We start from the raw sequence: 22,170 nt of genomic DNA, 5'->3' as shown, positions 1-22,170 counted from the left end.
GCTGCAACAGGGCAGTAGTTTGAAGGAGCTGCACCCGTGCGCTTTGTGAACGGTATTTGTGAGAATTATGTACAGCTCTGGGGTCCTGTTAGACTTAGTCTTTCTCTTAGCACAGACAAAAGTCTCTTGGCTCAGGCGGCTGGGAAGACCTAACAGAATCATATCCAAGTCCATGTCCCAGCATCAGAAGTCCCAAACCAGGTCATGGCACTTACCGTATCAGGGATGAAAGTGGAAGCAAGTTCATACATGGCATGTCAATGGTCCAGGCTGCTGCTGTGCTTCAATTGCTCTGCAAGCTTCTTGCAGACTTTTAATGCCAACTTAAGGTTCACTTTCAACAGCTTCAGCAAGTTAGGGTCCAACTAGACAAGTCTTTGGCCATAATCTGTCAAGGTAGCTGCAGTCTTGTGGGAAAGGGTAAGTTAAAGAGCCTACATCAAAGTATGCAAGAGCAGGAAATATATACTTTCAGCTGAAATATTTAGCAGAGAAATGAACTTTCAGACTAATGATGACACTCAGGGTGCACTGCAGGAGCCTCTTTGAGAGAAGCTTTCTCACCATCATTAAATTAATGGGGGATGGAGAAGAGTAAAAATGCCATGTTTACCCAAAGCAAAACCTCTTAAACTAGGAAGCAGGTTCCCAGTAAGGAACCTATCATGCATATCTGATTAACCAGAGAATACTTAGATACTGCAGTGATGAGTGTCACAAAAACTCTAGGAAAGAGAAAGCTCAGAAAAAACCTGAAGGCTGTATTTGCCCAACTTCATGTAAGTATCGCTACCAGATATTGTTATAGCTGTGACTTTATTGTATAGTCATCCATTACAATGAAGTGGCAAAACTTTCAAAACTTATTTTCTTAAACCAGCTTCAAAGGTTGCTACCACCCATAACATTAAAATGCAGATAACATTTTTCTGGATGAATACCTCACAGTGCACCTTTGTGTCGCTCCATTAGCCCACTTCACTTATCTATCATTCCTGAAGATGACAGGAAGGTCATATATCTTATTCCCAGCTTCAGAACAAATGCTTCTCTGGCATCTTTGGACCTTTTCTGTCTCCTCTTGTAATTTGTAGCTCCTGAATTCCACCGTGAAGATATCACGTTGCTATGTGAGGGGAAATTTCAAGTAGCCATGAGAGATGTTTTCCACAAGTGAACTATCTGTGGTGAAAATCTTGAAGAAGATGGTCCCCTTCCGCCATTTGAACATTATGAAGTGTATTGAACATTAAAAGGCATAGCACATGCCTGATTCTTTTAGATGAAAGTGTTATTTTAATAGGTGAGTGCAAAATTTGTGCCAGCTTATTTCTAAGAAAACTACTTCTCTGCTCTTTCAAGTTTTCATTTGTTAAGGTGAGAAAAATAAAGCACAGTTATTCCTTTTTTTTTTGTACTGGAGTTTAAAGCCTATACTTTCCCTTCAAAAAGTAGCTGAATTTTCCATTTCTGTTCAGCTTGGAGTATGAGCAGTGATGCTTCTTTCCCCTTTGTCATTGTGGAACAAGCCAAACATCATGTTTAAAAGCAACACCAGTGTTGACGAGACTTTTTTTTTTCATACTGCATTCTCAACTGTCATCAGATACAAGATCCTGGTTACTGCTTTTTGATGACAGCACTGACACTTTCTTGGAGGCACTCTGCTCTTGAGTTTCCATTGCTGCTTACTGTCCTTTGTCAAAGCTGCTGCTGAAAACTGGGTCTGCAGAAAAGATATTTTGCCAGCAATTTATAGCTAGCTTACAGCTCAGATTTGATTTTCCTCAATGGGCCCCTTTTTTCCTCCTTCAGCTAGCCTTTGACAGTGCCTTAAAGACCAAATTTCATCTTTCAAAGCCAAAACAATTTACATTTTTAAAGATCAAAACCCACAGTCTCTGAAGGCACTTCTCACAGTGTATACAATAATAAGTGGTACATTTCCACCTGTGACAATCAATTACATACCCTTGGCAATTATCAAGCTCATCCTGCTGATATTGGCAACTAAGTCAAAAAGACCATTAAACCAGGCATAATTGAATGCATTAAAATTAAAACTGTTAATGTGCAACAGATGGTTGATGTTGACTTGTTATTATTTACCCACCAAAGAAGTACATGAAAAGAGTTTTAAGAGTCTGCTTGACACAAAACAGAGATGAAAGAAATACATAGCTAAGCCTGGGCCTTCCAAAGGTAAGTGTAACTTCACATATTTCTCCATGTGCTTCAATTTATTTACATGGTCAGATTTTAACTCCAAGTCAACATTTTGTTCTGTCTTCTGTCATATCCTTATATGACTGCATAAGATATAATCTCAGGTAGATTTTGGGCTCCCCACATGCAGATCCTGTAGGGCCATCAGGCAACTTTCCTTGCAGACAATGAAACAATCACTGCAGAGCAGCCTAAAACATTTCCTTTCTCAAGGGCTCAGCAAAACCTGGAGTGTCCTTAATGAGATCAAGAGACAAAGATCTGTCTCTTTTATGGCTGCTGAGAATAATAATCATCCAGACACTAAAACAATCTTCTAGTTTTTATATTGTGCATAAGATTCAATAAGATACAATATTTTGCTTCGTGAAAGATAACTGTATTGCAACTGAGTTCTTTTGGTCTTTGTTATGGAATTTACTTCAGCCTTGGTCTTCCCTGCTTTCAGATTGCATTCTGTTTTCTCAACACAAGCACATAATTCACAGTAAAAATTTTTCCATTCTCCCTTTAAATGTTCCCTTTTCCCTTAATATACTGACAGATGAAAATAATTCAAATGCTGCAAATGTGGCAATTAATAAGTATTCCATCTCTATTTAAAATCACAATTAAGTACCTGATTTTACAATATCTGTATTTGAATATATGGGATAAGAATTGATTTGCAAATTGAAAAGCAAAGTAAGATCTGAAATCTCTTAATCTTTTCCATTCAAATTAAGAATCCAAAGTTAGACTCCGATCTTCCTGTTTAAAAGCAGAAGCAAGAGGTTTTCAAAATCAGTGGTTTACTAGAATTTTCTGTTAAATTGAACAAGGCATTCATCCATAAGACTCCAACAACTTCTGTAGACAGATACCAGTGCATGTGAAATGAAGAGAGCTGGATACGTGACAAAGAACTCTAGTTCCTGCAGAGCTAGAAGCTTTTGCACAATACTTTCTCAACATGGCCATTCGTAGACTTGACAGTTGAAAAGAACTAGTCTACACCCCACATGAAGTTTATGTCAAGCAATTTCAGCTGAAGAAAGTCTTTAGCTGCCTTATGACCTCCTGGTCCCCATCTCCATGCAACAGTAAAGCTTCTCCAAACATGCATGGTGCATTTGCAAAGTGGGGGTGGCGTGCTGGGAACACACAAGTTCCCACACCGCAGCCAGGGAGCAGGTGGCGTGTTCTTAATAGTAGCACCATGTGCCAATTCCAGTGTACACACTCTATGTTCACTATTGCAGGTTTAGTTGGATTTGCATAACATGGTCCTTCAACCAGGGATTCCTGCAGCTGTTACTGAACTATCCTGAAATTTGCTTCCAACTGTTCTTCCACTTAATAGATATACCTTTTAATCTACTTTAATCTAGCTGGATTGTGCAATGCTTCCCTCCAGTCTTAGGATGGAGTGTTTCTGCAGTGCAGCCATTGCAAGAGGCTGCTCCTCTCTTGGTACTGATGAAGCCTTCAAGTACGCATCTGGAGAAGGGAGACCTTTGATTTCAGTGTGAACATGGTTCTGGAGAGCTTCCCCAGCTCATGCTTTCCATATAAGACAGCTAATGAAAACATTGATGCTGTTATGACTTCAGTTGATTTTCTAAGAGACTGAGGTATTGCCACAGAATTATTTGCTTCTGTTGAAGATGCTGTGAGTACTGAATGTGCTGTAGCACAAAAGATGTCTCTACTGGTATGGCTCATCAGTGTTCTCCCAACACAGGCTTTTGCTGAAATCCAGCAGGTGCAAGTGGCCCTCCTAGGCCGTGTAGCTCAGGCACTGAGGGGAGCCTGTCAGGCAGACCCATGCAGGCGCACGCACTAGTATACCAGTGGGTGATATATTTCTTATGGCCAACAGAAATTCTCCAAGCTCACACCAGCTTGAATAGTAGAAAAACACATTTAATGTGACATATGCCCTCCTGTATAACAAACCAGGGATAAAACTGGTTTCAGCCCATTCAGGACACAAAGCTGAGCTATCCCAAATCAAGATAAAGCTAAGGCTTCTGAACCAGGGTTGTAAAACATGCACATGAGTTTTGGACTGAGCATGTAGGTGATCTAAAACACACGTTCTTCAATGCCTTATATTGGTGACTGCTTAGGAGAACATCAGACGTTTCAAATTCCCATTTGACTAGAAGAAGCCTGACTTTCCTACTTTGCGTATCGCTGTGAGTCAATCATGAGGGGTCAGAGTGTGGAGTTGCTAGCCCTGTGTCCCTCAGATGTCAGAGAAAGAGGATGACTTTGCAATCTAACAACGATGATGTCCCTTACTTGGGAATCTGGCACCAACAGTGGGTGCAATGCTTAGGTGATGTATGAGGCTGTAAAGTGAAGTGCAAGCAGAGTTACTCCTTAACTACCATTTACTAATGAACAGGATGATTTACAGAGCACCTCTGCTGACTGCTCTTTGAGCTTTGCCACTCACTGCCACCATATGTAGCTCAGAGTGTCACAGGCCACTGCACTATTAGACATCTCGACCTTGGGAGCTGGAAAGAATCAAATCTTGCCACACTGTGGATGGGCTTACAGGGGAAAAGGAGAGTCCTTTGGTTCCCTGTGTTTTCTACTGCGTGGGCAGGACCCATTTGAGTCCTGGGTGAGTGGTGGAAAGGGGAGAGCATGGTCGGAGGCTTGGCTCCGGCACTGGCCAGCAACCGGCGAGGAGCTCAGCCTTTATGTCAGGAAGGGACCTGGTGCCAAGAAGTGGACTTGCAAACTTTTCTTCTTCTGTGAGGCTGGGCAGAGGCAGGAATCAAAGGACAACGCAGTCACAATTCAGCATCCGCTTTTTCCCTACAAGTGACCATTTCTTGAAGGCATAATATTGTTACCATCCAGCCCACAGGGCAGTTCAAAGGGGAGATGGTGCCCAGAGGGGCAACAGTACTGTGCTGTGCCATGCAGCAGCCTGAGATCACGTTTTAAGTTTCCTATACATTCTACTGCACAACTAAGCTAAATGAAAAAATAAAGGTTTAAAAAATACTGAAATATTTTCAACAATGAATACTAAGACTCCAGTTCAAAAACGCAGCATGCAGCATTTTTTTTGTAACAAGTAAGCCTAAAACTTTGTACTCAGATATTAAATGCTAAAAGTCTTATGGAGAACACACAAATAGACATCAGCACAAGGCAAAAGCCATTGAAGTAATGATATGTAGAAACTTCTGCTGAAGTAAATGGATGCAGAACATGCACTTGTTCATTACTGCACCAGGGCTGAATTGCAAACTAGAGTTTTACTATTTTTTTTTATTATTATTTTTAGGACAGTTTATATGGAAGCTAATGGTTTTTCTTTTTATGAAAAAAAATGACAGATTTAAAAAAAAATATTCAATATGGAAAGTACACTATGCTGGCAACAAAATCTAATGTGATGTTGACCTATAACCAGAGCTTGCTTTTATAGATTTAAACATCTCAATATTACTTTTACTTAGTACATTCTATTCTTTCCAAATCCATAGCTTCTGTTGTACTGTCTCTCCTGTCTTTCTCATTGTGCTTTTACTCTGCAGTCTAAAAGAAATCAAGATATCCATCCACCAACAATTTACCATGCTTCTATGTAGGTATATTTGTATTCTAATCAAAATATGGAGAAATGCCTGGTGGTTTTACAGCTTCCAGAAATATAATCAGAATTTGGAAGAGCGAGAGATATATGATGTATTAATATATGATAATAACAAGTTAATGTTTTTTTGCAATGAATGTCTGATTTTTCTGGTCTTCACTGTTATCTGTCCTTTGGAGGTCACTGAAACACTAAACAGTGATGTAAGCCTTTTTTCCTTTAAACCTTTTAAATACTTAGGCAGCTTAATATCTTATTTACATTTTCAATTCCAAAGCTTATAGAAATGGTATTAATAGTAATAAGTACAGAAAGTAATTAATAGCTCCACTAAGTTCATCCAAACAGCCTTTGAGATGTCGTAATAAACTATTCTACAACCAGTATTAAGTTATTTAGAGCTTAGATTTCACCTACCTTGAAGCTGTTATTTGAATGTTAGAGCTTTCTTCTAAATCCACTTAATTATCAGTGAAAGGTTACCAAAAATAGTGCCAAAAGTAGAAGACTACAATTTACAGTGGTCAAAATATCAGACTTGATAGACAGAGCCTAAAAGTTTACATCCCCTTTTCTTTCATAGTTCTTTCAGCAATATACCCTACAAGGGTGGTACATCTTATGTATATCATGCATTCAGGTAAAAACAAAACCAAAAAAACCACCAAAAACCAGTCGTCGTCCCCAGCCAGCATACAATATATTTCAGTTTTGTAAATGTTGAGAATTGTATGGCTGCTATTTCAATTTTTGGGCTTCTAAGAAAAAGAACAGCCTTCTCTATGAATAATGCCTCCCTTAAACACATGGATTTTTACAGGTACTGATTAAAAGCAAATAGTTTAGAGGTCTGAACCAAGCACCTTAGACTGAAGTACAGAAATCAAAGTTTTGCAAATCGTCTTTATTACTATTGTAGTAATTCATATCTATGGATCAGAGCATATCCCAGCTGGAGGTTTTCACAGTCTGTACCTGTAAGTAACTATCTGTCAACTTGAACCTATTTTAAACAAAATAGGTATATGAGATTTTGCTATGTTTTATATAATGACTGGATATTTTTTGTCAAAACTATTAACGCTAGCACGTATATATTAAAATGAAACAACCAATAGGGAGATAAACTGACAAAATTATTCTGGAATACTTCAGACCTCTGTGGAAATGGATTAGGACGCAGTACAAGAGATGACACCACAGCATAAATAGTTTTGTGGTTACAGGATTAAAAAATATTGACTTTCACTCTCTGTAACAAGATGAATAATAACACATTAGCTACAACCATCAATAACTAACATGACCATTTCACTAAACTTGCATGCTAAATGCATGGAAAAGCAATACACTTATTAAAAAGAAGGTAAAAAAGAAAAAGATAAAACAGAGAAAAAGAGGTGGAGCCAGTAAATACTGCTTCAGGGCAGATATCAGTGCATGAGAAGATGATAGCAACAGCCTGCAGTGAGGTACATGTGAAATATGCTTTTGTAATAATTTGTGTACTTCACAGTTTTTAACATTCATATCTCCTTTAACAGGGTAGGAATAACTTTCTTAATGCTTCTTAATAGTATAAGAATTGAATACAACCACAAATTATTCATATCTAATGCACATGATAAATTGGCCAGTATTCTACTGGCTTTAGGGCAAAACATGAAGACCAGGTTCCAATTTTTTGAGTTAGGATACATACAAATAATCCCTTGCCACCTCTCATTTAGGAACCAAAGCTCTTTTAAACAGCCTAATTCAGCCAAAGCCCTTAAATGCATGTTTAATTTTCAGTGCATGTAATTCCAGTAGGGAGTAAACACATGCTTAAATAAGTTGATGAAATGCAGCCTGTATGTGATCCAGTTGCAAAACTACTGGCCAGTTAATGCCTTAAAAAAAAAAAAAGAAAGGGATGGTTGATCATTCACATCTTCCCCCCCCACTCCAAAAGCAGCTGAAAATATGCAAGTAATGTTCACCTTAATGTTACTCATTACTAATAACGAAAGAAAGAAACAAAAACGAACACTCCCCCTTTCAATCTAGTTTCTCAGTTAACTAGAGGCAAAAGCTAATGTTCTATAAACTAGGTGTTATTCTGTGTAATGGCTGGCTTCATGCAGGTTATTGCTATTATAAACCATACTCAACTGTTTAGAAAATCAATAGCATATTAAAAAAAAAAACCAAAACCAACCAATTGTGGTATGTCTGGAACAGCTCCCTTGGCAAACTGGGTGTCTGCTGACACTTAATGGCTGATTTTCCCCTACACGAAAGTTGGGACTTGCTCTACTTCCTTTAGAGTTGAAAGTCGACTACTTGTATTTCTAAGTTTTATGTTTTCCTGCCATCAAAATACCATTAGACACACTTTGAGGTCATATTGTCTCAGGTAGCAAAATCAGTTTGGAGTCATTCAATGTAGGATAACTGCAGAAAATTAAAATAGCAGAAACTGATATTCGGTATGTGAAACACTTTTTCCATGACAGAAATCTGTCCAAAGCTAATACAAATGGAGAAAAATGTTGGCAGCAATCTAATGGTTAATCAGAATTCCATGTACATATTTAATGCAGCATTTAGAAAGAGTGCAGAGCTGGGTGAGTTACTAATTATCCAGGGATTTTGGGGATTTGCATTTTCTTTCCTCATACTGCTTCAGTAATGCGCTATTCATTTTGCTTCTAAGTTAGGTTAAAGTGTAGTCTAAAAGCCATTGCATCTCCTGCCTTGTTAAAAAATTTATGAGAACTATTTTTCACCATCTATCAGTGTGCCCTTTCATCTAGCCAGATGATGGGAAGCTCGGTACATAGGAACTTGTCTCCGTTTCTTTCCTCTGTCCTTTTAACCGCTCAGAAAACACAGTATAGGTGTTAGGGAAGTGTGAAGCACATGCAGCTGGCTTTCATGGACACGGTGAAATCTTGGCAGTTCTAAAAAATATTAAGCCTTCAATCAACAGGTAAAAGTATTTTATTCTACTGGTTCATAAAAGAGCGACTACTCCACTAACAAGGGACAGTGATAGCACGGTATATATACCCTTACTGGGGCTATTATTTATGAATGCTCTTTATACGGGTTGTCTCAAAGCTGTCAGTTATGGAAATGCAGACTGGAAAAATATATGGTAGCGATGGTTTCAGTGTGACAATACTAGCGATGTTTTGCCAGAGTACATCAAATCTCTCATATTTAAAAGAAAATAATGCAATTCCTTTCCTGTCACTAGAGGGGTAACCAGAGGTATTCATGATTAGATGAAATTAAAAACATTTTTCTCTTGCAGTTAACCTGTTAAATTAATGAGGTCATGAATATATAACTGTCTTTAAATCATGAATAGAACTAGCTAGTTAAAAAAGAAACACATTTCATGTCTACATCTTATGATAAGCTGATCTATACGTATCTCTCTGTATTTCTAGATGTAGTAAATGTGTGCATGTATATAAAGAAGCGCTTTTAGCATGGTATAGCTTACCTGTGTTTCCTGCACAATTTTTGATTTCTGCCTTTAATAAAAGGTGACAGTAAAATCGGTCTGATTCAGCTGGAATTGCAACCTTCCACTGAACACAGCAGTTTCTGAGGCATATTCACTCACTCGCTCATTTGAGAAGATGCACATGGAAGCTTGTGACTGCAGCTGATCAAAGAGGCAGGCATCTAAATAAAATACATTGAGTTTCTGAATGCTCTGGACTGAAACATCTCACTCCGAATCAGGGATGCTTTCAGCATGTACACCTCTGGAAGTAGAAAAGACACAGATACCACACAGGGTGGGAGAGGGGAGAATCAAACAGGGAGTCTGCCTGAGTCTCAAAACCTCTGAATTCACACCTGAGCGAGACAACTTCTCGAGCAACAAGTGTTTGGAAGGCTGGGAGAGACACTTGTCGTCCACCATGGCTTCACAGCACTGCACGCGCCGGTCTGTTGTCCCATGATAAAGAAGTAGTCAGCTTTCATCATGGCACCTACGGCTGTGATGCAGCCTGCTCATTTCTCACTCCGTGTAGCTAGAGGGGTTGCTTGCAGGTGATATGGAAGCATTTAGGCTTATTGCAAATAGAGACTACAGGAGGAATTAGGGTACTACGACCAGCGCTTAGGCAGATGGCTCAGACAAAGCAGAGTGAACAGAAGTGGGAGGGCAACCCCACCAAAAGCTTTCTGATGCTGTTGTGTACAGAGAAGGGACAACCACACACTGAAAATGGGGGCAGCTGAGCTTCACGCCAGCCCCTCATCTGCCCCACAGCGTATGTTCCCATGGGGCTGCTGTGCCGCACAGCCTGTTGGAGGAGCTCTGGGTGGAGATACCTGGGCCAGCACTGCACCCAGCAGACCTCTCTTGGGTGAGGCCTCCTTCACCTGACACCTGTGTCCCACATGGAATTTGCTTATCCTTCTGAGCTGGAGCCATGGAGCTAGACCCACCCCAGACATAGCGATTACAATGCTGGCAACTGCTCTTTATGTGCCTATCTACCAGGGAAGAAATTTGGGAGGATGGGGGTAGGAGGCTGATGCAGATATTCCTATTCTAGTCTTTGCATGGGTTTTCAATGCAAATGTATTGTAACAACTAAATTTCAAGCAGAGCGTGTGTTCAACAGTTAATAAAGCTAACTGCCTTCATTGGAAACAAAAAGATCATTGCAAGCAATTTAGCAGGTAAGCTTCACCAGGAACTTTGCTTTTGGTTTTCGTTTTTTGATCAGAATACATGAGTTGACAGGGTTGATTTCATCTCATTTCCATTTGGTATAAGTGTCAAAGCTGTCAAAGTACATTGATTTGTCATTTTCTGAACAGGAAAAAATTTGGATTATTTCAAAATCAAATTATCTTTTATTTTGAAGCTTATTTATAGTGAGAATTAAATCAATGCAGAGAAAGTATGACTGAGAGATCCTTATACTTTAAATCAGTAGACAGCTACTGATCTTGTATGATACTGTTTCACCATCTCTGGCCCACAGAGAAAAATCAGTTGATAAGCATCACATACACAGTCACAGGCAAAGATGGAAACAGAATCTACATTTACTAATTTTAGTAGGTCACCACTCAGTCCCTTGCATTCTCCTCACTCATCATACAAATAGGTCTACACCTATGCTCAGGTCTATGTTAGATAAGCATAAATCACTTTCTAACATAAGTAAAAAATCTCAACTAGAAATTCACTGACTCCAGATTTCATAAATCTAATATCGAAAGGAATGTTTTTCCAAACCCAGACATCTGTACTGGCGTTGGAGTCCTGGGGTTTGCTCGAGTTCTCTGCATGGTTGCTAATTCTTATGAGGTGCAAAAATGTGTCTAAAGGCATAAAATCTGAATTTTAAGACTCCTGGTATGACTTATGTAAAGTAAGTGAAAAATGATTCATGACTATGCCTTAATGTAATCTCCCCAAAAGAGAAGAAAAGCCCTATTCACTGATTCCCTGAATCGCCGCCTGTGTGCTTAGGCTTAGTAGCTTGGTGTTCGGCGCCTGTGGACGCAGAGATAACGTTCTTTCAACCCTGCAAACATGTTATGTCAGGTTGCATCAAGTCATATATGACGGGATTTAATGGGATGTGACACCATGTAGCCCAGCACCATGCCTGGTCTTGAGAGCCAAGGAGTGAGTTGAAAGGACTCTCAGCCACACCCGTGGTGATTTGAATCCCTGGCCCTGGGGACAATACTGGGCTCAAATGTGACATCAATTTTAAGCAGGTTTCCCTAATCATGTCATATTGTTCTGATGGAAATCAATGGCACTATCTCAAGTTGATGATGAATATTTGCTCCTTATGAGCTTGGGCACATAATTTTCTCTGTTGCAGAAACCAAAGAATAAAGGGAAGCATCACTTTACATTTGTAATGAAACACACTGGGCACAATATTTCACCACTCACTGAAGCAGCTCTACTGTAACCCAATGCAGACAGCTAAAGGTTAAGCCTTGAAAGTAGTAACACCTTACTTGCATAAAAACTGACATAATTACTGTTTTAGTAAGTTGCATATGATGTTTGCAAGACTCATGGTTTGACTTCAGGGATTCAAAGAAGTATATTAATTGTGTTGCTACTGTGGTATTAAATCCTACTTTTTCCTAATACGTACCAGAGTATTTTACCAATCTCTGCTGGAGAAGGGCTGAGCTAGAAGTCCATCACAAGTGCACCAAACAACCTTTCTTGTCAGAGAGCAATTACCCAAATGCAAATCTGGCAACTGTTTGGCAGACTACTAGAAGCAAGGTTCCCTGTCCTCTTCTACTCTCCTCATTCCTCCTCCTTTATTTTTTTTTCTTTTTTATATTTTGCTTGAAATGTTGACCTGTGTAGTGTCAGCTTTGGGGTGGTTACTTTTCTTCACTTCCCTTTTCACTCCTGACCCTTCCACAAGGGAGCCGGAAAGAGAGAGATGCTGTATTCCTCCAAAAGCTGTCTTTTCACTTGGATTACCAGAATTAGAGAAGCTTCATAAAGGCTCAGATGCTGACACATCGCTACAGATTTAACAGCACCAATAAAAGAGACTCTCACCAGTCACTGTGGTTGCCCCCCTCACTGGGAGAAGTAGGGATTATAAAGCGGCCATCAGCTTGCCGAATTAGGAACGCATGGCTCTCCCAGTGAAGCAAGGCTAGCGCATTTGTAGACTGTACATCTCCTGCTGCCTGAATAGGGACGCTTATCCATGTGTGCTGATTACATAAATGTAAATGGTATCTTTTCCAATCTATTTCCTCACACATGGCTGCCCAGAAACCTTCAAATTAAGGGTACTATCCAGTTTCATAGGTGAAATACAGGAACTGATGGTAACACAATCAGCTCCAAAGAGGAAAGAAAAAATATCCATCTACAGATAATCTTGTTAGTTTACCACATTCTAGCTAATAATAATGTATAATAATAATAATAAAATCTAAATAATAAAATAAAATAAAAATAAATATTATTCTTAAAAATGAAATTAATATACTTAACTATTTTCTATTTCTAGTGGATAATTCTCTGTGTAAGTACAGTCTTTTTTTTTCAAGACTCCATTCCCAAGTGTCCAACAAACTGTTGAAGTTTGTGTTCAAAATTACTTACTGAACCTACTTTCAGTGATTAGGGCAATTTATCTTATGCTAACAGTGCTCATGCAAACCCTAAATGAGCTGACTGATACAGGAGAGTGATATTGTAGGTCTGGCAACTAGGAAACCTGATTAATAATCAGGGTTGGCATTTTACACTCTATCCTATGAAAGAGCAAATCCTAGCTTAGGAGATGGAGACCTTGTGTGTCAGTTAGGATACAACAAAGGAGTAAAAGAAGCAAAAGTTTGGCAGAAATTGAAACTTTCGGTTTGCCACTACACACTGTTGCATTTCTTACTAACCCTTCTCAGATATTCATTTATTGGATTTAGGTCCTCTGTGTGACAGCAAGTGATCCCCTCCCAGGCATCCAGGTGGGTCAAATGTAACTGCTTCTAAATTTATATAAACTAAATAATTTACAGAAAACTTCTTCTTCATGCTGTGGACTATGTAGTATGAAAAGACCTTTGACAAAAGGAGGGCCAGGGAGAATCTCCCTCCTTTGTTGGATGTGGAAGGTAACCTTGCCACGAAGGATGAGGAGAAGGCTGAGGTACTTAATGCTTTCTTTGCCTCAGTCTTTAGTAGTCAGACTCGTCATCCTCGGGGTTTTCAGGCCCCTGAGCTGGGAGATGGAGATAGTAAGCAGAATGAAGTCCCAGTTGTTGAAGAGGTGGCAGTCACCGACCTGCTCCTCCACCTGGATGCGCACAAGTCCATGGGGCCAGAGGGGATCCACCCAAGGATACTGAGAGAGCTGGCAGAGGAGCTTGCCAAGCCACTCTCCATCATTTATCAGCAGTCCTGGTCAACTGGGGAGGTCCCAGATGACTAGAAGTTAGCAAATGTGACGCCCCTCTATAAGAAGGGTCGGAAGGAGGATCCAGGGGACTACAGGCCTGTCAGCCTGACCTCGGTGCCAGGGAAGGTCATGAAACAAATCATCTTGAGTGCCATTACGCAGCAAGTGTGGGACAACCGGGGGACTGGGCTCAGCCAGCATGGGTTTATGAAAGGGAAGTCCTGCTTCACTAACCTGGTCTCCTTCTATGACAAGGTGACCTGCTTAGTGGATGAGGGGAAGGCTGTGGATGTTGTCTACTTGGAATTTAGTAAGGCCTTTGACACTGTCTCCCACAGCATTCTCCTGGGGAAGCTGGCTACTCACGGCTTGGGTAAGTGCACTCTGCGCTGGGTTAAAAACTGGCTGGACGGCCAAGCCCAGAGAGTGGTGGTAAATGGAGTCAAATCCAGTTGGCGGACGGTCACAAGTGGTGTTCCCCAGGGCTCAGTATTGGGGCCGGTCCTGTTCAATATCTTCATTGATGATCTGGATGAGGGGATCGAGTGCACCCTCAGTAAGTTTGCAGATGACACCAAGTTGGGTGGAAGTGTCGATCTGCTGGAGGGTAGGAAGGCCCTGCAGAGGGACGTGGACAGGCTGGATCATTGGGCCGGGGCCAACTGTATGAGATTCAACAAGGCTAAGTGCCAGGTCCTGCACTTCGGTCACAACAACCCCATGCAACGCTACAGGCTGGGGGAGGAGTGGCTGGAGAGCTGCCCAGAGGAAAAGGACCTGGGGGTGTTGGTTGACAGCCACCGGAACATGAGCCAGCAGTGTGCTCAGGTGGCCAAGAAGGTCAATGGCATCCTGGCTTGTATCAGGAATAGCATGGCCAGCAGGACCAGGGAGGTGATAGTGCCCCTGTACTTGGCACTGGTGAGGCTGCACCTCGAGTATTGTGTTCAGTTTTGAGCCCCTCACTACAAGAAGGACATTGAGGTGCTGGAGCGTGTCCAGAGAAGGGCAATGAAGTTGGTGAAGGGTCTGGAGCACAAGTCTTATGAGGATTGGCTGAGGGAGCTGGGGTTGTTTAGTCTGGAGAAGAGGAGGCTGAGGGGAGACCTTATCACTCTCTACAACTACCTGAAAGGAGGTTGTAGCGAGGTGGGGATTGGTCTCTTCTCCCTAGTAACAAGTGATAGGATGAGAGGAAATGGCCTCAAGCTGCGCCAGGGGAAGTTTAGGTTGGATATTAGCAAAACTTCACCGAAAGGGTAGTCAGGCATTGGAACAGGCTGCCCAGGGGAGTGGTTGAGTCTCCATCCCTGGAGGTATTTAAAAGATGGGTAGACATGGTGCTTGAGGACATGGTTTAGTGGTGGACTTGGCAGTAATAGGTTAACGGTTGGACTCGATGATCTTAAGGGTCTTTTCCAACCTTAACGATTCTATGATTCTATGACTTCATTGTGATTCTTTGCGGTCTTAAAGTTTAAAGCTCTCATGTAAGTGGAGGTTTCTGGGACAAGGTCTTGAGAAAGAGGTAAGGTTTCAGCAGTAAGCCAGGAGCCATAAGTGACTGAGCTCTAGTGCTGTCGCTACTGCCTTTCCAGCTATTCTCAATCCACAACGACATTTTCAAAAGAAACCATTGATTTATGTTGCTGCTATGTTCTCATGTTCAGCTTGAAGCCCTGCATGTATTTGTTCAGTCGGGCACTCAAAATTGGTGGCCCCTGCTGAACATTTTGGCTCCAGCCTCCTTATGGCTCAGGTTTCTCCACCTGTTAACCCAGGATGACACTTTAGGCATCTGACTTAAAGTTTGCAAGAATTATTTCACTAGAACTAATAGTGCTTTGAATTTCAGGCTTGTGTCTACAGTCACGCGTTTTGACTGTTTTGTTCTCTTATCCTGCCTTAAAATGCATTTTTCCGATGAAGTAAATCTCTTCATCAGGCCTTGTCACAGTTAAAAAAAATACACACAGACAGAAGGTGGGAAAGGCTCCCAAGGCCCATATGTTATACAGCATGTTTCTTGCATAAATATGTCATGGGTATTTTAGTAACGTGCTGCCTTCTGGCATGAGATGTATTCAGCTTCCCATTGTTTGCACAGACAGTCAGAGCAAGGGAGGGGGAGGATGAAAATCCACAGAGGGAACTCTGATACTCTTCCGTCTTGTCAGGTCGTGTTCATTTTTTTGGGAAAAACAGTCATTCTTTGATTTGCAGATGTGCTTAATAGTACAATCCAGTCTTACAGCAAGTCATATACCAGTATATCACTTGCTGCAAAGCTTAGAAACAAAGCAGAACAAAAGCTAGTATTATGGCAGTTCAAACAGGAGAATCTACTCATGCTCCTCTCGGTCTTTACTACATACTCTATTTGTATGCTAAAGAGGAGACTGAATTTAAATTCACAGCTTTTCTCTTTTTCTTTAAAATGGGCTTTCTGAAACATGAACATCTGAGGAGATAAACATTATTTACAACTTTGATTTATAATGGTTAACCATCATCTAATCAAGGAATGTGAATTTGTTGTCCGTTTGGTTACCTCCAACACTTGTAAGTCCTTATTTATCAGCAGAAACCACACACTTTTAATTTAGTGTGTTAATTTATAGATCTTGCTCAAATCTTATTTAACAGACTGATTTATAAACATTAGACAAAATTATCCAAATGATAAGTGTTAACTTTGCCATCAGATTTATGCATTCCAACTAAGAACATGGCTGTATTTCTTTGGTTGGTTTACAAATGATAACATTAATTAGTTCTCTAGCTGTCTGATTAGAAAATATCTTCTATCCTGGCCATTAAGTTCTGATTTATCTTTTTGATGTATAACTATGTCTCATAATTTGTTTCCACAGAGTTCTGATTTATTCATGCAATGTGCTAAATTTTAAAACATAAATTTCAAAAGCTCTGAAATAGGTGCGAAAAAAAAATTCTGACTGAAAAATAATCCTTAGGAGCATAAAGTAGACTTTTTTCATAATTTTGCTTGAAGCTTAGGGAAACTATTGAGGGCGTTTGCCAGGAAAGTTTTCCTCTTTTATTCTTTCTCCATAAAAAGTCTCTGGATTTTAAAGCACTGGCAACTGCTAGAGACAGGCACGTAATTCCAGTGTTACAAGCACTGATGTTCCAGTGTTTGATCTGACTGAACTGAGACAATTAGAGGCTACTGGGCTCAACTTAGGGAACTGGGACACAGTTTAGTTTCAATATACCAGCACCTCCAGTGTTTTCCTTCTTTGGGAGAATAACTAAAGTATTTTTTGACTTAGCAGGAGTTGCATATTCTTTCCCCAAATACCTGCTGCAGGATTTATGTTTATCAGTACCATTCTCTCACCTACTGAGTGTTGAGTTACTGCCTTCTGGCAAAGACACTTGCTGCTCTAGGTATCCTGGGCAGGGCTGGAGAGCACTGGGCAAGGATTAGCCCAGCAGAGTAGTGACCTTCTATGGCCCCCTGTGCTCAGCAAGAAGGATTTTATGGTTCTCATAAATATTACACAAAATTTAGCTGATCCTTTTTGTTTATTTTTTTTCCAAGATTCCTCTTCCTTTTTTCACCTGCTGTACCTTTTGGGTAGTTTCTGACAAAGCATTATATTTTAGAAAGGCTTCTTATTCTTTTGAAATAAGCCTATAGACAGCTGTTGGCAGAAAAAAAAAATGAGGCCTGTTTCTCTGTGTATTCTGCTAGGGCCAAAACCTGGTTCCATTGAAATAAACAGATTTTGACATTGATTTAACTTTGCTTGAACTCTGGATTTTAAAGAAGCAGGAGCAACAAATATAGGGTGAAGGCTGCAGTCATTCTTGAAAATCTGTACAACACCAGTGACTAAAGAAATCAAGCAGAAAAGTTTTGGTTTGTTTTGGGTGACTTTATGGCCACACCACAGAAAAAATGCTGCATTGCCTATCCAGGTACTTGTATGGAATACATTATATAACTACTAAATAAGCCTTGCCTCCCTGCGATACTATTTCAATGACACCAGGACTCAAATGACACTGAAAGGCTGTTTGTACAATATGTTGCTAAGATCAGTAAAAAGGACCTTCAAAATAACATTGCAGAGAATCTAATCCCTCTCAAATTTACACCCCCGCTTAAAGCCTCAGCATCTAAATATAATAATGCATTTCATGGTTTATTTCATTAAAATAATTACTAGATGAATTTTTGTATTATAATATTGCTATTCTGAAAGTGAACCTTTCCCTGGAATCAATGCAATATCCATGTCTCTCCATTTGTGTTTGTATAAAAACCCTGAAGCTTGATTAGAGGATTTTGGGAGCCACTGAAAGCACAGAGAATTTGGGAAGCATCTCTTATTGCTAATGAGATTTCTTATTATAAAATGCTGTTTTCATTCACATGTATCCTGGACAAAGTGCAGAAGCGAACCCGCAAATATTTCAAGTTGGTGGTCAGTCTGAAGAGTTTGGGAGGAATTTTACTTAAGGCAGCCCAGCCATTTTTTTAATTGAAGCTACAGAAAAATGTTGTTCTGCACTTTATAATTCTGCATTTAAAAATTCTTCCTAAAATTCTGACTTTTAAGAAGATCTAGAGTTCCTATGCTGTTGGTTTTCACATTTGGCAGAGGATGGGTGCTGCTGTTTTGTGCATCTGTTATGGGCCTAGATAGAAAATTTTTATGTAAATATTAACATGGAGATAAATATATAAAAATATAACTCCCCACACATGATTAAAGGAGACTTGTTTGGCTTTGCTACTCGATATAATGGAAAGGTAGCGTTGAGTCAAGTAGTAGGACAAATTAGTAAGGTCCCAGTTCCATGCTTAAATAATTATGCAGTTTCTCATGCTTGAGCTAGCACGTTTAGAAATAATTTGAAGTTTCTGTGGGTATCTCTATGCTGCTAAATAAAAGAAGAAAGAGGAGAAAGGCTGAGTACTGCACCCCACTCCTCCAAACTGACCACCCAAACAAGGATATAAAATTTGATAGATTGTTCACTCCAAGAACTGATCCAAAAGATAGTATTGAGCAGATGATTACACTGTTTGGTCTTGTTCACCTAAAAAAGTCTTCTAACATCTCTTCAGGCTTTGTGTCCTTAAACATACCTATATATCCTTTTGTCATGCCCTACAGCATGCAATATATATCCTCCATTTCATGCTATAAAAACAACTCTCTGATGAGCTGCAACAGAGCTTAATTCCTTGCAATTCTTTGGGTTGCAAAACAAACCACACACAAAATAATCATTTTGTTTCAGGAGCACATGAGTCTCAGAGGAGACCTGGGGCCTCATGCCAGGTCAAAGACCCAAACTATCTCCTCTAGTGTGATCTGGTCTTAAACATTGTGGCCAGAAGTCAGCCCATGCTACTTGGGCCTTGGGAGCCAGAAATCAGTCCCTGATCCTCTTTTATTTAGCAATGTAGGCATAGTCAAGATGGGTTGTGCAGTATTGGACACCTCCTTAGGATCCAGTAGCTGCATCCCCATCCGCAGTGAATAGGCACATATCTCACACACTTCTCTTGCTGTCAGAGTACCCTTGTGCCACAGGCAGAGCATGAGTGCTCTCCTTCCATCCAACGCCCAAGGTGAGGAAGGTGCCATGACTGTAATGACTTGCAACGTATACTCTGGGGACGGGTTGACAGGCCTCAGAGTCAGGATTTTCTCTTTTCGATGCTTATAGGCAATGTCATCACCTGATGATGCCTGGGCAAGATGTACAAAAAGACAACCACATGAAGGCAAGAATGGCAGAGGAAGGAAGGCAGGGAGAGGAGGAAGATCTGCTACCAATCAGATGATTCTTTTGGATCCCAGCGTATGACTGATCAGAAATTGGAGCAAGAAGACCAGTGAAGGACTGCTGCTTGGAAAGGATGCAGTAGGAAAAGAGAGAACAAGGAGCAAATTGGTTCTGGAATTGGGGTAGCTGGTAGTTATTTCAATTCAGCCAGTCGTGTAGGTCCTTTATAGTCACTGCCAAGAAATAAGACACTAGCAAAGCACAATTCTTCTCAACCTAAAACAGGCATCTTAAATAGGTCAAATGTGTACCCTCCTACGCTTGATTACAGAAGGCACTTAGAAGACTGGGTCAAACATAGACATTTACATTGCAGAATCTGAAGTTAGGTGAGGTGAATCCCACCTGTATGGACTACCAAGGAGATGGTCAAGACTCAGATCTGGGAAATATCAACCATGACAGGTTAGAAAGAGTGGGTTGGGAAAGGAGCAAACTTAGCGAGAATGAGGAGAGTCTCTGTCCCCTGGAATACATCCACCCTGTTGAGTCAGGACCAGAAGTTCAGAGTCCTGAGTCTCACCCTTCCTTTGCTGTCCAATAAATGCCTATGAAAAGCACTGGCAAAGCTGTTGTGGGCTCACACCAATAATGCTGCTGCTGACAGCAGTAACTAGTCCATTAGCTTAAGTGATACATTCAGCTGTTTTAATGATTCCCAATCTGCTGCTGACCTATGCAAATATCAATATGAATCCACAAGATGAAAACAGTTTTGAAAAACAAAACACCAAGTAAATTGCACACACACACACAGAAATACATTAAAGAACATTACTCATCTCCACAAGCTTAATAATGTTCTTTTAATGTTGTTTGTGTGCGCAGTAATGGTTTAAATTTCTCTGGCTCTTGAGCATGGAATTATAAGTATCCAAAATAAGATTGGGATTTCAATGAATACCTATCACATCAAAAACTATATAATGGGATTCAAATCCAAAAAACTGAACAGAGCTGCAAAATTCATTATCAGCAACTTTGTAATACTGCTGCACAACGTTATAAACTGGTTTCTTCCTCCTGACCTGTCATCTCTGCCCCTGTGTCCAGATTGTTTTATCAAGAATCATGTACTGTACTCCGGTCCTTCAATATTGTCCATGTACTCATTAAGGTAACTGTCCTTGCCTGCAAAACTTACTAAATTTTATTTGTCCTCAGCCTCGTTTAGGCAATCTCAACTCCTTAGTGCCAAAATTGTCTCAAAGTCCAATGTATGTAAGGACAGTGGCTGACTGTCATCCTTCTCCAATGCTAATGGAGCTTTTAATTCCTTTGTTAACCCTTTGAAAATGCCAAGTAAAGATTTACAATCTCCCTGTCCCTGCAGGGCCTCTGAAAAGGAAACCATCCAGATGGCAAAACACAGTTCTGCAGTAACCCTCTCCCACAACTGCCAAATGCAGGAATGTGCTAAAGGCACTGAATGCTCAGCACAAGAAATTTCACAACTCATTAGCAATGCCACATCAAAATAATAAAGAACAAAACCCAAACTGAAACCCAGCAGGCTGCAATCCCAGGGGTTAGCTGGCAGCAGCCTAGATGATAATTTGATGTCATGATTTGCACAGATAATGTTTCTTGATCACTATTTTGCACCACAAAAATGTTACAAGCCTAAATCTACAAAAAAAGTTGCAAAAAATTATTGACTCAGTCACCTTTTGAAGACATGGCTGCTGAAGATTTTAGAACTCCCTTGGTATCTTTTCAAGAATTAGAAGCCAAATTATTAGATTTTTTTTTTTTCCAAAGAGAAAGTACAGCTGCTTTTGCCACCCTAATTTTCACATTACTCTTTCCTGAAAGAATGCTGGGGGAGTGTGAAACTGATTTTAAACTCCTTTTGGCAAAAAAGAAGCAGCAACTGAGCTCTGGGAAACCTGAAATTCCTTCCCCTAGAACTCCTCACTGCAGGCTGACCTTTTCTGTATTCAGCACTGAGGACATTGTGCTATTATCTACTAGTTACCCACAATGAACTTTTTTTTCCTCCAGCTCTCCAGATTTTCTGAAGGGAAAGAAATGAGTACATTTTAAAACAAGCCAAATTATTTACTGCCAGATTATTTTCTTCACTACTTGTTCTTCTTATCCATGAGCAAACTTCAGTTTTCTGAACTTGTTTGATATTGAAGGTGATTCAACAAATGCATTCTGCAAATGTATTTCGGCAAGTGGGAAGCTCTTCAACTGCTCAGTATGACTATTGCTTAAAGACTGCATCCATTTATAATTTGATTTTCCCACTGAAGGGTTAGTGGCCCACTCACAAATCACTGTCCCTGATGTTTGAGTGATTACAGGGTTGACAGCTGGCCAGTTTCCAGCTACCCTTGACTCATCTGAGCCACTGCACGCATACAGCGAACTAGCACAGGGCCACGTACCTGCATGTCTCCTGGTACCCCTTTATTTATTATTTATTTGATTTGTGAGGTAGCAGCCTTAACTGGCTAACCAACAAAACTTTTTTAAAGCACAAGATGAAGTCACCAGTAACACTGAAATATTTGTCTGACAAATTTTAAAACAGTAATTGCATATTGGAGTTCATATTCACATGTTGCTTCCCCTGCT

The sequence above is a fragment of the Nipponia nippon genome, unplaced genomic scaffold (assembly GCF_047370975.1).
Source record: "Nipponia nippon isolate SJK-2023a ecotype South Korea unplaced genomic scaffold, ASM4737097v1 scaffold_2, whole genome shotgun sequence".
In the NCBI taxonomy this organism is placed as follows: domain Eukaryota; kingdom Metazoa; phylum Chordata; class Aves; order Pelecaniformes; family Threskiornithidae; genus Nipponia; species Nipponia nippon.
This window is presented reverse-complemented; position numbering follows the sequence as displayed.